The following is a 15,665-nucleotide window of genomic DNA, read 5'->3' as shown; positions in this document are numbered from 1 at the left end:
ATTTTCTCCCCATTCCTCTTTGAGGAGGGGGAGTGAGAGAGCAGCTGTGGTGGAGCTCGGCTGCCCACTCGAGCGGACCCAGGACAGATACAAACTTAGAAGTTCCACTGTATTACTTCTGACTAAGTTTTGTCTGTAGATCTGAGTTTGTAAAACTGGTGTCTAATTTTAGGCTATACTCTTTTATAAATCTCATCTAGTGTGACATAGTCTTAATTTTTAACATCTAAATAAATTGTGGTGGAACCAATAGGATGATATCCTTCTCTTTTCCATCACAAATATATATATATATTTTATATATATATTTTCTTTTTGCTTTTACAACTAAAATTTTATTTAATGGGAGTTTATCACTCAACATCTTGCAAAGGCAAGTGCCGCCCCTTTTTTACTCTTCACACCTTATTTCCACTTCTTAAATCTGTCAAAATTTCATAGGCAAATTTCCTCCTCCTCTCACTCCCTTTCAACTCAATAAATCGCTTTCTACCCTAAATTATTTTCCTTTTTCAGCATCATATTCAGGTTTGAAACATATTCTTGTTTCCCACATGCCAACATCTCCATCAGTTTAGATTTCTAGATCTCCTACACTTCATTTTTGACTTTAACATTTACCCTATTTTTTCGGATATTAGCAGATACAAATTATAGTAGACCTAATCTATTTCCCATTTTGATTAGCTTAAATTTTCTCTTTTCTGTAGACATTGTGACATTTCCTAGACATTTCCCTAGAACTGTGTAGACACAATTTCAAATAGTTGCCTTTTTTCACAGCAACACTTTTTTTTTTTTTTTTGTCCCCCCACCCCAGCCCAGGTGAGCCCTTTTCTTTTAGTACTGTTAAGTCTCAATCCTTCAATTAAGTTTATATTTAAATTTATATGTTGTCCTGAGCAGTGAGTTTCTGTAGATTTAGAAGAATTGAAATTAATTCACAGCTGTCTACAGGTAAGACTCCATGGTCTCCAATGCACACACCTACTGTGTAAATATTTTGTCCCTTGTTAGTGCTGCTCTAAATATTGTTCTAGCGTGACATCCTGATTGTAGAATCAAGTTTGGTGATTTTCTCACTGTCAGTCATGTCAAAGAAAACACCTTTAAGAGATAATATTAAACTTTCTTTGTTTTAACTTATGATCATGAGTGACATATTTCATAAATAATATTAATAATAAAATTATTTTAATCATAAAACATTTTCTTAAATTCTCTTCTGACTTAGCATCTTCCTTTGAAGGTGTAATGAACTATATACCCTCTAGCTTATGTCAATCAACTTTTTATTTTCTACACAATAAAAAATCAGAAACTATTAATTTATTTTTTTTTTCCACTAATTGTAAAGGAATCATGTTTCTCTCACTTTAACCCTTTAACCTTTAAAATTTTAGAAAGATTTAGTAATAAATTATTATTGGCTTAGTTCAAGTAAAACATAGAACTTGAATTTGATTAAAGACATTGTAAATGTGGATATTCAGTTAACTCATGAAATCACCATCAATGTTCTGTTTCTTCTTACTTAAACATGTCTATTCTTTCCACATTTCTACTGCAATTTCTTTTTTCTCTTTAATACACTTTGTTTTGTTTATATTGACCATATTGCAAAGTGTAGGGTTCCTCTCACGAAATTAACACCCAAGTCAAATATGATTTGAGTGCTAGTGATTCTGAAAAGCTATGGGGAAGCTAGCTAGCACACTATGAAATGCTTGCTGGGAAGAGTTCTATTGGTCCTTGAAAGTGAAAAGTTAATGTAGTTTCAGCCACTTATGGTTTTAACAACTGGATGCTTGACTGCATACAGACTGTTATACTGTGAAGGGAAGAAAACAGAAACACATTGAAGGACTCTAGTTATTTAGCATGTTCTCCCAGTAATTATACCTTAGCCTTTACTTAGCCTATGTTTTCAAAGGTTCTGCTTTAGCAATGCTCCTTATCCTTAGACTGAATCTCTGTGACACAGTAGCATACCAGAGCACCACTTCTAGAAATTGAACAAAGATGTACATCTTCTGTATTAGTTTGGTCTTTGTGATGTGTATTATGAAGGATTTTTAATTTACACTGAGAATTACGCGAGAAACATGTATTACATTTGATCTTGCTCAGCTTTATGCTTAATCGAAATATCTGCCAGAATAATAACTGAGAAACTTGTGGTATTGTATGTCATTCAGTAAGCTCAGCAGAAAGATTAAAAAAATTGCATAACTCATACGGAGATTTGGAGGCTTGATAGTTGTTCATTCCTTTGGAAATCCGATTTTCAAATGTAGAAGGAAAATTTGTCCATTATTTTTCCCTTAGAACCTGACAAACCCATACAAAACAAGGAAAGTTTTTACAAGTAATTGCATGAGACATATCTGCAAAATGTGCTGCAAATGGAAAACCTGGTTTATAGGACTGGATGGCATTTTTATATTCACTAAGTCTTAGTTTTACTACACATACAATCTTTCTAACATATAAAAGTCTTCAGGGGTGTCTGAGAATATATATCAACACTAAGTAGTTGTAACACTTTACAGTACTATAAACATAAAAGCAGCACTATTATATTTAATGACAGTTGCTTGCTTTTGTATGGCAGTGACTGCATAATAATTAACATTGAGTGAATGAACAGAGTGGATGTACAATAAAGTACATTAAACTTGATTCATTCTGTGAAAGCAAATGAATACCTTAATATTTTTTTTCTTTACTTTTCTAGATTAGGTAGGTCTACACTACTGAACTTCAAGATCCTCTGCACTTGACCTCATCTCATGTTTCATGTACCAACACAGGCATCTTGTGGTGAATGAAAGAATTTGGCACAAGTAAAGGCAGTAATAAGAGCTTGGCACAAACTCCTGTTGAGGGCATTTGCTTGATTCAATGTCACAAGGAAAGAAGACCTAAGTCTTGTGTGCAGTACTTGTGTGAAATCAATACCCAGTCGTCTTGTCAATGCCTTCAAGCTCCACAGTGAGCTTCTTAATCATGTTGCATACAAGGCACTTTAGACTGAATACTTTAGACTGAATAAACTCTTTAGTCACTATAGTTGAAACTCCTATGTCTTTTTAGTAGTGTCCCTGACTAAGCATAACAAATCTGACTGGTGTTCTAAAACACATCTAGAATCTACACTTTATTCCTTAAGTATGGACTTACACATAGATAGATAATAAAAAGGCATTCTAACTGATTTAATTTTAAGCTATAATCCATTCCACAACTCCATGTTAACTCCTGTTCTGATGCCCCTTGTTCTAATACCTGAATTTTTATTCCTTCACCAAATATAATTCTGAATTTTTAACCGTGTCCTTCTACTTGGTGAAACTGAAATTAGGTCTGCACCCAACAAGCCAATATATATATATATACATATATATATATATTGGCTTGTTGGGTATACTTATATATAACTTATATATATATAAGTTGAGTAAATAATGTATCAGTTTTATTTATGCATGTAGACAGTTGGTCAAAACCTTATATGCTGTCTTGTATTCACAGATACCTACTTTTTTTCACTAACCATCAACTTTCACTTTCAGACTGATTGTTCACATTTGATTGACTCTATTAGGTTTATAGCTTTTTTGAATCTTTTAAATTATTTTAAATCTTTAAAATGACATCTCTCCCCCCTCCTTTTTTTTTCCTACTTTTAATTACATTTGCATTGTTGTTTTTGTTTGTTTTAAATGCCTTTTTAATTCTTGCACATATTTGTGTTACATGGCTTTAAGACCTCTACAAATCTCCAAGAGAACTACTATTTTCCAGACAAATATTATTGCATTTTTTTTCACATCCTACATAAAACACAGATAATTGTTTTGTTATTTCATTAGCAATTACTAATTTCTTAACATACCAAACTGTTTGCTTTTCAAGTCCTAGTGCAGCACAAAGTGAATATTTATCTTAGTCTGTCAATTTCCTTTGATAATAAAAAAAGCACATGACTGCAATAAAAAACATTAAGTATTTTTTTGTGCATCCATAAGGCCATTGCTTCGTAAATAGGAAAAACTAATAAAACCCTCCAATTTCTGCAAGGTATGTTAAAATGTTGGGGTCAGGAGATTTTATTTATTATTATTTATTATTTTTTTTTTTAATTACTGAAACCAAAACTGTATTTTTTACTGTTTCTTTACTCCTGAAATATGTGGTTTATGGCTTGCAAGAAATTTGACTCTTTTTCTTGTTTCAAATCATAGAAAAAAAAAATGTCCTTCACCATGATGTGAGATTCATGGTTTTTTTTTTTTTATTTTTTTTAACAAAAAAAAAAAAAAAGAAAAAAAGAGGAAGAAAAAAAAAGTACCACATTTGCCTTTTTCATCCATTCAATATTAAAATAAATTATTTGGTAGAACTGAGAATATCTTGGACAACAAACAGAAAATTGTTTAAAAATGTATTGGATTAAATGTTTTTTAATCAAATTAGGGGGCTTATTGAAAAAAAAAAAAATGGATTTTTCTGTGCCCATGCCTATGTAAGAAACACATGAGAAGAGAAATGTGTGTCTGAAAAGGGAACTTCTTAAGATAATTAAAATGTTAAATGAATTATAATTTCTGGAAATATATATACATGTATATATATGTAAATTGATTGTAGTCCTTACTGCACTGAGAAGTACCAAGGTTCATATAATGACTTAAAGCAGATCTGACTGAAATGACCACTGCAGTAATTTTCTACATATGCTAAAAAAAAAAGTTAAATTATACAATACATGTAGAGACAGAGAAAATATGTGTTAGGTGATATTTTTGTTGAACATATAGTGATCAGTACTCTTGTGATGGTGTTGTAATGTAAGTTCTTAAAAGAGGTTACAAGTGTTATTTAAGATATTATGGTTCTGACTGTTCTATAAAACCTATAAACCAGATAAATGCCATGAAACTAAATTAAGGGCACTTCATACTTTCAGATAGATGTCCTGCATGGGAATACATGGATTAGCAGCTTGTTACAACAGACATGTTAGGACCATCCCTACAGAAAAATTAGTCTGACCTATTATTTGTCACCAAACTTAGCCTGTTTAACTGGTAAGATAAAAAAATGTTTTTCCAGATAGAAAAACATTTTCCTGACAGAAAAACATTCCAGATAGAAAAAAATGAATTTCCAGAGAGAAATTATTCTGGCACTGAGGTTTCTATTACACGGCTGACAATGACAATTCAGTTGCACTAATAGTAGACAAAAATAACAACTAGCTAAAACAACAGTTTATTGTTAAATCCTCAGTCAGTTCAGAAGCTTTTTTTTTTTTTTTTTTTTTTTTTTTTTTGCTAGCATAATTTGAAAGATTCAGCTATATAGTGGATTTGGGGAAAGCTTACAGTTGTAAAGGCTTAAGTTTTAGAGTAACTTAAGCTAACAATTTGACTCTCCTCTTTATGTGCTATCTTATGTGCTTCAGCCCCCTAACTATCTTGGTGACCTTCTTCTGGAATGTCTTCAGTAACTCCATGTTCATTAACTCTCTTTCATACTGAGAAAACTATCACTGTCCCCAAGATGAGGTCCTACTAGTCCTGAGTAGATGAGTAGAGGGGAATGAGCATCTCCCTCTACTGGTGACTATGATCTTTCTAGTGGCACTATATGATTGGTGTTCTTTGTAGCAAGGGCACACAGCTGAAAGACTTTTATTTTTTAAAAAAATATGGGGTGGGGGTGGGAGGGGAGGTGGGCAGAAGGAGAGGGGTGGGTGAGTGGGATGTGGTATGCAAAATCTTACATCACACACAGAAACAGAAGCCGGAACATTTTCAGCCTCTGGCAGTAATGCATATAACTTGAACTACTTTATACTTTTTGATCTTGTTTTTTGATCATCAGTGGGGTCTCATACAACTACTATTGCTATTCGAAGTCTCACTATTGCACTCAGTAGTAGATAAACACAAGGAAAACATTTAGATTTAAGTTTGATAACATTCAGTAGAGAAGGAAAAATTCTGGATAAAAAGTAATAATATGAATGGTGAAATGTGCTATTAAAATGTACAATGAAGGAATCAAAAAGGAATCAAAAATAGACTTCAACTATTTTGAATATTTTAAATGAAAAAATGTATTTGTATAGTTATTGATACTTTGGTTTCATGTCATTGCTTCATAAACTTTTAACCTCGAAAATCTAGTACTTTCAGGAACATTTTCCAGAAATGTTATTAAAAAAAATAAAATAATTAAAAAAAAAAAAAAGATTAAGCTCTGTTTCATTAAATAGAAGTAGATAAATGATAAATGGCAGCAGCAGAGATATCTGGCACTATGTAAAATCATCTTTCTCTTGGAAGTACCTTTTTTAAGAAAAGAAAAAGAACTAATATGTAGCATATTTCCTTCCACTGAACTTCACCATTTTGAGGTTTCTTTTATTGGATAATTTCCCTGAAAACAGTGATACATTTAGTTTCAGTAGGATGACCACGAGAAGTTAAATATTTCAGTTTTCTTTTTACTTGTTTATTTGTTTTGTTTCCCCATCAAACTGTACCTATTTTGATGAATCACAGAGTCCTTGTTTAGACAACAAAGAAAGATTGCTAACATATGCCACCCAAATGGTATTTATCAAAAAAAAAAAAAAAAAGTATGAATACTAATATTTCCAATATTGGTCAAGTAAAAGTCAGTGATTTAAAGACCTTATTTGAAATGATGACTTAAATATCAAATTTAAATTCCAATGAAGAAATAATCCATTGTTCAGAGGTAGTTAACAAAGTTCCCCAGAAGTTAATTGCGGAGATGAAGTTGCTTCTGCAGATCTACAGCTCACCTGAATTAGGTAATGAATATCTTGTTTGTCTGCCATCTTTCCACCTCCCCACGTCACACACACAGCTCAAAACTGTGTCTCCTAATCCAGGATAACCCACGATCTATGTTGGGCAGGGGAAATGCTCTAATTGCTAGATTCCTATGAAATTTGTTGTGCATGGACACAATAGTGACTGATGTCACTATATTTTCATGCTGGGAATACCATACGTACTTCTGAAGTTTTTGGGAGAACTTAAATTCTGATGGCAACAAAGCTGTTGACAGAACGTCTCACAACATCTCACAACAAATGGTTATGAACACTTATGAGCTTCAGTCTATACACCCACCCCATATAGCCAAATCTAATTTGGCTTTGAAGTTATGTACATGTACTTAGTAAATTAAGGAATCCATAATAGCTATTCAGCAATAAAGACACAAAATGATTCTTTCAGCCAAGTCACTGGTAAAATTTTGTTTCCTACTCCTTAATTAAGATATAATTTTGGTGGATTTTTATTTAATTGTTTACTTTTAATTAATTTATGTTTAATAATACATAAAGGTCAGACTTGTAAAGAACTTTGTATTCTTAAATTTTATTGCTCTGAGGTTAAGTTAACACTCTGTATTTAATCTTATCTACACATTAAGTTCTACTCTAACCTTTATACTGACTAAAAGTCCTTATTGGCTCTTGAGCTTCTTAGCCCTGTTGTGGTTTTCAGCAGCACTCCCTTTCATGTACTCTCATCACTGGAACCTTCTACAGTGACTCAAATCCACTAGTTGTTGGGAGTAGAAAATAAGACAAAACAGGAAAAAAAAAAAAAAAAAAAAAAAAATAAAATAATTTTATAGGAATTAAGATACATAGAACACAATAATTTCAGTCTTTGATATCATTTCACATTCTTTAACTTGTTGACTATAACAACAACAACAGCAAAATCAGGTTAACTATTCTTTCATTGAAAAGAGATCTCTATTCAATTTATTCACAAAATAAACTTTAGATATATATACATTGCAAATGTTTGGGATTATGCATATATGTGCATATGTATATGATTATGCATGTATGTGTATTTTCCTACATGCATACATTTATGAATACATATATATATGTGTTATATAATTCTGTAGATATATACATGACAAATGTCAAGTTAAATGTCCCTGGTGAACAAAAACTAATTCTGTTAATGTAAAAGAGAGGAACAGGGGGAATATGTTGAGAAGGAGGACACAGGAAAATTGTTACTAAGGTCTGAAAATGGATTAAACCAATCACTGCATGAAGGGTTTAATTTTTCAGAAGAAGAGCAGGTGAGAACATATTATTACCACTAAAAGTCATATAAGGTATTAGTTTAGATTTTAAAAGGGATTTTTCAGAATATATAGGATTAATAATACAGAATTATATCAATGTTGTTCTTGTTCACTATTGTAATAATGGTGTTAAAAGATCCACTCTCTCAGTGCATCAGGATTCTCACACAGGCAAAGATATAAAATTGATAGTGAAAATGAAAGGAAAAAAATATATTGGAAAAATATGTTATATATCTAAATGAAGAAAAATAAAACTCCGATTTCATAATGTCATGGCACAGAGAAGGACATTTCAAAATTTATTCCTTTCTTCAGTACTGTCTCAGAGTGTTATTTTATTTATAGATCTTTTACCTATGTATGTGATATTTTTTTTGTTGATAACTCCCTGCCTCTCACAGAAATACTTCATTGCTATATCTGATCTCACACATAGAAGTAGCGAAGCATCTAGGATACAGAAAGAGACAAACGCTGAACTTTAACAGTGGGATGCTTACCCTTAAGAAATGTAGTATTTACTATGTGACTGAAAAAATATTCTGTCACTCAGTGAATCCTTTACACTTGAAGGCACAAAATAGCTGTTATGCAACATATTTTTATAGTATATTTTGATGAAGTATATTTTGATGAAGTATTCACAATAAATGCAACATTTTTTTATTTTGTGAAGAAATTTACAGCCAAAAGAAAAATCAAGTATTTCACATCTCTCCAAATATACATAATAATTTTCAGAAGAAGGCATTTATTTATGATTTTGCTGTACTTATCTGCTCTTTATGACCATGGTGTTTTAACTTTGGTAGGTAGCTAAACACTGCCACATCACTTTCTCATTCACTTCATCAAAAGTACAGAGAGAAAATATGATGAAAAAATGTTAAGGGTTAAGATAAGAACAGGGAGATCATCCAACAATTACCTTCATAGGCAAAACAGACTCAGATAAGGAGATTAATAAGATGTATTGCCTATTACTAACAGACTAGAGCAATGAGAACTAGATGTAAACTAAAAACACCTTCCCCTCCATTCACGCTTTTCCATCTTCTCCCCCCAAGTGGTTCAGGGGGATGGGGAATGGTCAATCCACTTTCTGCCATTCCTTCCTTCTCATTTTTCTCCTGCTCCAGCATGAGAACCACGGGATGCCATCATTCCTGAACTGATCCTATGTGAGCTTCCCAAAGGCAGCAGCTCTTAAAGCACTGTTCCAACATGGGTCCATACCATGGGGTGTAGTTCTTCAGGAACAGACTGCTACAGAAGAGATCCTCCATGGGCAGCAGCTTCGACCAGATCAGCAGACTCCTCTCCACAGGCTGCAGTTCTGGCCCAGAGTCTGCTCCAGTGGGGGTTCTCTATGGGCTGCAACCTCCTTCAGGCCATATTCAGCTGCTCCATTGTGGGCTGGAGATCTACTCTGCTGTGTGATGATGGATTGCAGAGGAAGAGTCTCCTCCACAGTAGTTCTGCCTCTGGACTGCAGGGAAACTTCTGCTTCAGTTCCTAGAGGACCTCCTGCCCTCCTTCTTTACTGACATTGGTGCTCACAGGGTTGTTTCAGTCTGCATTTTCCATTTTCTCATTCCTCTCTCCCTGTTGCTGTTGCACAGTAGGCTGTGTAGAATTTTTGTTTGTTTGTTTTGCTGTTGTTGTTGTATTTCCCTTTTTCAAATGCACTTTCACACATGTGTTGCCACTATTGCTCATTGGCTAAGGTTTGGCTATCAGTGGGTTGATTTTGGAGCTGGCTGGAACTGGCTCTTATTTAACATGGGGCAGCTTCTAGACTCTTCTCACAAGACTATCCCTGTAGCTCCTCCCTGTTACCAAAACCTTGTCTTGTAAGCCCAATACAATCATTTATGTATAAAGTTAACTCACAGATGATTTGATTTTAAACTACTGGAATTTAATGCCAGATAAATACTTTCATTTCAACAGAAAATTGAATAATCACAGAAAATGTATTTGATTACCTCTAGTCCATATATACTTTGTTCTTCAGGAAAAGATTAGGGCTTTAGCCACACAAACGTCTTTTCCATGTCCGTATCAATATAATCTTAATCTTATAGTCTTAAAAATGTCAAAGCATAATGTAATCAGAAGCAATACATTTACTGGTTTTATGTTAGCTGAAATATAAAACATCTTCTAGAAATAATCATTTATTTTAAAAATATTGTAGCAAGCTTTAGCCATAATATTTATTGACAGCTTTTAATCAAGAAAAATTCAGTATCTAGGAAAGAAAGCAACACATTCCCAGCTTCAATTACTTTTTTTTTTTTTTTTGCTCTAGCATATCTGAAATACACTTGTTTTCACTTGTTTGTTTGTTTTTTTTTCCTGATAATCTATTTATGCTCATTATTCAAACCTATATTTATTTATTTATTTATTTATTTATTTATTTTAATTAAAAAAAAAAAAAACAGTGTTTTTTAATGCATCACATGTTCTTTTAGGTTAAAAATATAAAAATGTACTCAGACTAAGGCCATGCTACTGATCATCACATATTTGGGGAAGTGCAGTCTTTAAGGTAGTAGAGCAAAGACTGAGCTGCAAGGTTGCAAGGTGTTTTACATGCTATTTAGTGTTGTTTAAACATCAAGACTAGATTAAGTTTTCAGCAGTGTTTTAGAACTACACTTGATCTTCTATCATTTTAGGTTTCTCATTCTATCAGTAAAGCCTAACTTAAAAAAAAAAAAAAAAGAAAAGAAAAAAAGATAGATTGGTGATGATCAAGCCTTTTTCCACTTTTATTTTATGACCAATAATGCACAGAGAGGAGAAGAATGTAACGTATACTAGTATTACTCAATCTACTCAGAAAGAAGAAGAAAAAAAATGGTTCATTATTAAATAAACACCTTTATTGGTTCCTCATTAGAGTAATTTCTTTGATATTCAGATTAAGAAAGAGAATAGAATTAGAATACATGTTTTATTATTGATGAAGAAGGTAAGATGGTTGTGTCTTTTATTTCCAGGACTATAAGTGTATTTTGCGTCAAGATCTTTGTATTAAAGACCACTGCTTCTCACTTTTTATGTTCTTTCATTTCACAATCCTATAAAGTTATACTAAAATAGAAACAACAGAAGCAATTTCAACTGTTGTTTATAGGCCTATTTAAGAATCCTAAAATAACACTACTGCTTACCAGGAAGAACTTAAAATAATTTAAAACACTTTTAAGCACACTTTAGATCCAAAGAGTTTACTCATTCTGCCATATAGCATCCATTGTAGATTGCCTTGTTTCTCCATAATGAAGTAAATTTTTGCCAGTTTAAGGTTGCCTCCAGGTAAAAAACAGCTCTCAATCCTGATCACCATGGCCTCTGTGACTAAGAGTCATTCAGGGACTGCAGCCTCATCTGTATGATTTTATGTGCACGGCACATGTGATCTAATATGATTGTTAAAGTCTAACAGTTTTATATATGCAGGAATAATTAATGACATATGAGAAATAACCATTAGCATGTAGCAAAGTATTAGCATATAGCAAAGTATGTTGTAGGCAACCTGATCTAGTGAAATACTGATACCCTGAAGTTTTCCCTGGCAATTATCACTCAGCTATTAAAAAAAAATAAAAAATAAATAAAAATCTAGATGGCACTCATCTGGCTGCCAAAAATATCAGGATATCAGCTTGATCCAGATTTCTTTGCCAGTTCAGAATTACCTCACCACCAGTGCCTAGCTGTAAACCTCTAGAAGAACTGGCTGCTTGCCTGCCTTCAGTCCCAATGAGGAATTTGTGTTCATAAATCCAAATGTGCTAGCTCTCACAGCTTGCTGGCATTAGAACCTTCACCCTGCTTTCAGTCAAGAATTTCATAGTCACACTGATTTTTTATTATTTTTTTTCTGAATGTAAGAAATTAACATCCTGTATTTCTGAACTTCTATATATTAAATTGTTGGACAGTTAGGCTTATTTCCTTGAGTATGTGTCCAGTTGTTAAGGTCTGGCAATTTCCCAAATTATTCCTCCAATTTGACTGGATTATCAAAAAAGGCCATGGCACTAGAAATACTTCAATATTTTTAAATTAATAGTTATAATGGAATTAGGATAATGCTATTTTATTTATGTGAAATGAAAGGAATATTGGACCAGACCTTTACATGTCTATTCTGTCCTCCATTTATAATTAACAGAGAGAAACAGAGACCTTTAGGCCATGATTCACCTGAACCTAATGTAGATTTCTAAAATAATTCTTGGACTTGCATACTTAAACTGTCTAGTTCTTTTTACTTACTTTAAATGAATATAGATACAGTCATCTACATTGCAAGTGTGAAGAATCCCACCAAGGGATCTACGAGTGTTTCCTTTGTATTTGAAGAGTGACCATTTGATGTTTTCAGTCAGTGTATTTTAGTCACTATCTAGAAGCTAGGTGTTGTAAAGTGCTACGAGGTCATTGCAAATGACCCAGTATGTTTATGCAAATATGTTACTGGGAATTTAACAGCTTGTTGTATTTTAGTGTAATTTATAAACCAATCAGAACATCTATTCATTTCTTAATTTACACATTTTTGACCATTAACTTTATTTAATCAGATTTCCTGTGAAAAACGCATACATCAATGAGATCACTTTATACTTTATTTAGCAGCCAAAAGACAATCTGTTAAACTTTTGGTATGACTTGCTATCTAAAACAAAGTATCTGAATATAGTCTTCTTACTTTATTTTATTTATCTTTCTTTTCTGACATCTTCATATTTAATTTTGAGGAGAGTAAAAAGTATGGACTTCTCCGTAGTCAAATCAGAGACACAAACATATTTTTTTTTGTAAAGGTGAACTTCCATGCATGAAAACAACATTGGCAAGATGTTTCATATAGGCAGTTGTTACTTAAAACAAAAGAATGATATAAAATTTTACAGCTCTCTTCTTTTAAATGCAATATAAATAACATTTCATAATACTGATTAGCCCCAGGAAAAATCATGCCAGAACACACTATTGTTTTCTATTCTCTTAAAACTTTGTCAGCTACAGAAGAAACTTATTTTGAAAAAAATTACATGCATGAAAATTGAAATCTGATCCAGTGATTTACGGTATGTCTGTAGGGCTCAGTATGATTTTTTGCAGCCAAAGAAGTAGTTTTGAGCAGTAATTTAATGTGTTGAATATTTTAGCAGATAACAGGTTACTTTATCCCTCTGTCAATGCCATAACTACTTACACTGAAAATAGAGATAATATAAATAGAACAGGAAATGGAACTTTCTAGGTATAAACATGGGAAAAAGAGTTAAGAAAAGTTATAAGTAAAAGTAATCAAATATCAGCAGTGCAAGCAATAATATTCTGAAAATAGTTACCTCTAGCTCATTTTTTTTTTTTCCTTTGGCTTCCAGTTGCCAACCTGTAACAGTTGTGAGTGAAGACAATAGCAAGACTGATACATTTCCTTATGGGTGGTACTTCTCATGTAATCTATAGGGATCTATTTAAATGTAAGATGGGGTCTTAGATGACCTCACAGGAACAATAAGAAAATATAATAAGAAAATGGATCTACTTAAACAAGTTCTGGGTATGTGTGCTTGCAGCCTGGAAAGACAACCATATGGGCTGCATCCAAATAAGTGTAGCCTGCAGGTTAAGGGTGGTCATTCTCACCTTCTATCATGCTTTTGTGAGACTCCACAGAATCCATCTCTGGGGCCTCCAACATAAGAAAGACATGGATGGACCTACGAGCGAGTCCAGAGGAGGGCCATGAGAATGATCAAAGGGCTGGAGCACCTCTCCTCTGAAGACAGGATGAGGGAGCTGGACTTGTTCATCCTGGAGAAATGAAGGCTCCAGGGAGATCTTATAGCAGCCTTCCAGTACCTAAAAGGGGCCTACAAGAAGTCAGAAGAGAGTCAAGAGGAGTGTAGGGATAGGACAAGAAGCAATGGCTTTAAATTGAAAAAGGGTAGATTTAGATTGGATCTTAGAAGGAAATTCTTTACTTAGAGGGTAGTGGGGCACTAGACCAGGTTGCCCAGAGAAGCTATGGATGCTTCGTCTTTGGAAGTTCACAGGCCAGGTTGGATGGGGCTTTGACAAGCTCTAGTGGCAAGAGTTCCTGCCCACAGCAGGGAGTTTGGAACTAAATGATTCTTAAAGGTCCTTTCCAACCCAAAATATTCCATGACTCTATGATTCAATTTATAGTTAAGTCTGTTTTAGATATGTATCTCTATATCTCTGTGTGTCTCAGAATCAGGCCTCGGAATAACATTATCTTTTTAGGAACCTACAGTCCATAAATGAACTTTTCTTCCATTCCTCTTAGTGTGCTAGGTCTGGCTGGGATGAAGTTAATTTTCTTCATAACAGTTCCAGTGGTGCTATGTCTTAGATTTCTGATTCTTTCAAAACAATGCTGATAACATACTAGTGCTTTAGCTATGGATAAGAAATTTTTGAACAGAGTCAAGGTATCTGTTTCTCACTCTGCCCCTCCAGGTGAATAGGCTGGGCAGGAACCCACAGGAAGCTGGGAGGGACACAACCAGACAGATGACCTGAACTAGCTGAGGAGATAATACATACATGCTCAGAAATAAAAAGGGAAAAGTGTGTATTTAGGGCTGTTAGCCATCTTTTGCTGAGGAACTGGCTGGACATCAGTCTGCCCTTGGGAGATGGAGAGTGATTGTGCATCACTTCGTTTTGTTTTGTTTTCTTCTACTTCTTTACATGTTAAACTTTTTTTTTTTTTTTTTTTTTTTAAATCTTGATCCACAAGTTTTCTTGCTTTTTGCTTTTTAGATTCCTTTCCTCTTTATCCAACTGCCAATGGAGGATAGAGTGACACAAGTGACTGCATGATGCTTAGCTGTTACCAGGGTTATTCCTTAACACTTAGGCTCTTAGGCTTTTGTTTTGCAGAGTGCATGTTTGTTCTTCTCTCTCTCTCTTTTTCTCTTTTTTTTTTTTTTTTTTTTTTTTTTTTTTTTTGTCCCCAGGCTATCCAAGAAATCAACGTCTCCTTTGTCATAAACTTTAGCAAATTTTGCTAAATCTGTCAGTAAAGCAAATCCTTGTCATGATAGAGCAACACCTTCATCAGCTTTAGTCTGTAGGGCAGCTATGTGAATGATACATAAAAATGTCTGTGAAGATATCTCAATGAAAAAATTTTTTTTTTTTTTTTTTGTTTTTCTTACGGAAACTGTAGCCTTGAAATATATATATATATATATAAATATATTTTATTCTTCTGAACAGAAAGTTCTCTATGTGTACATCAATAAATGTAGTTTATTTGTGGTTCATTTTTTTTCTTTTGCTGCCAGATATATTTTCTGAATTAATATCTTTGTAATGAGTAAGTATTTTTCCTTACACTTTTGGTATAAAGAAAGACAGAATAGAAAAGGAGGTTGCCAAACCCCCACAGAGAAAATTTATTGGGCTTTCAATAGTTAATACAGGGTTAA

This window comes from Aythya fuligula, chromosome 1 (assembly GCF_009819795.1).
Source record: "Aythya fuligula isolate bAytFul2 chromosome 1, bAytFul2.pri, whole genome shotgun sequence".
NCBI classification, from domain to species: Eukaryota; Metazoa; Chordata; class Aves; order Anseriformes; family Anatidae; genus Aythya; species Aythya fuligula.
This window is presented reverse-complemented; position numbering follows the sequence as displayed.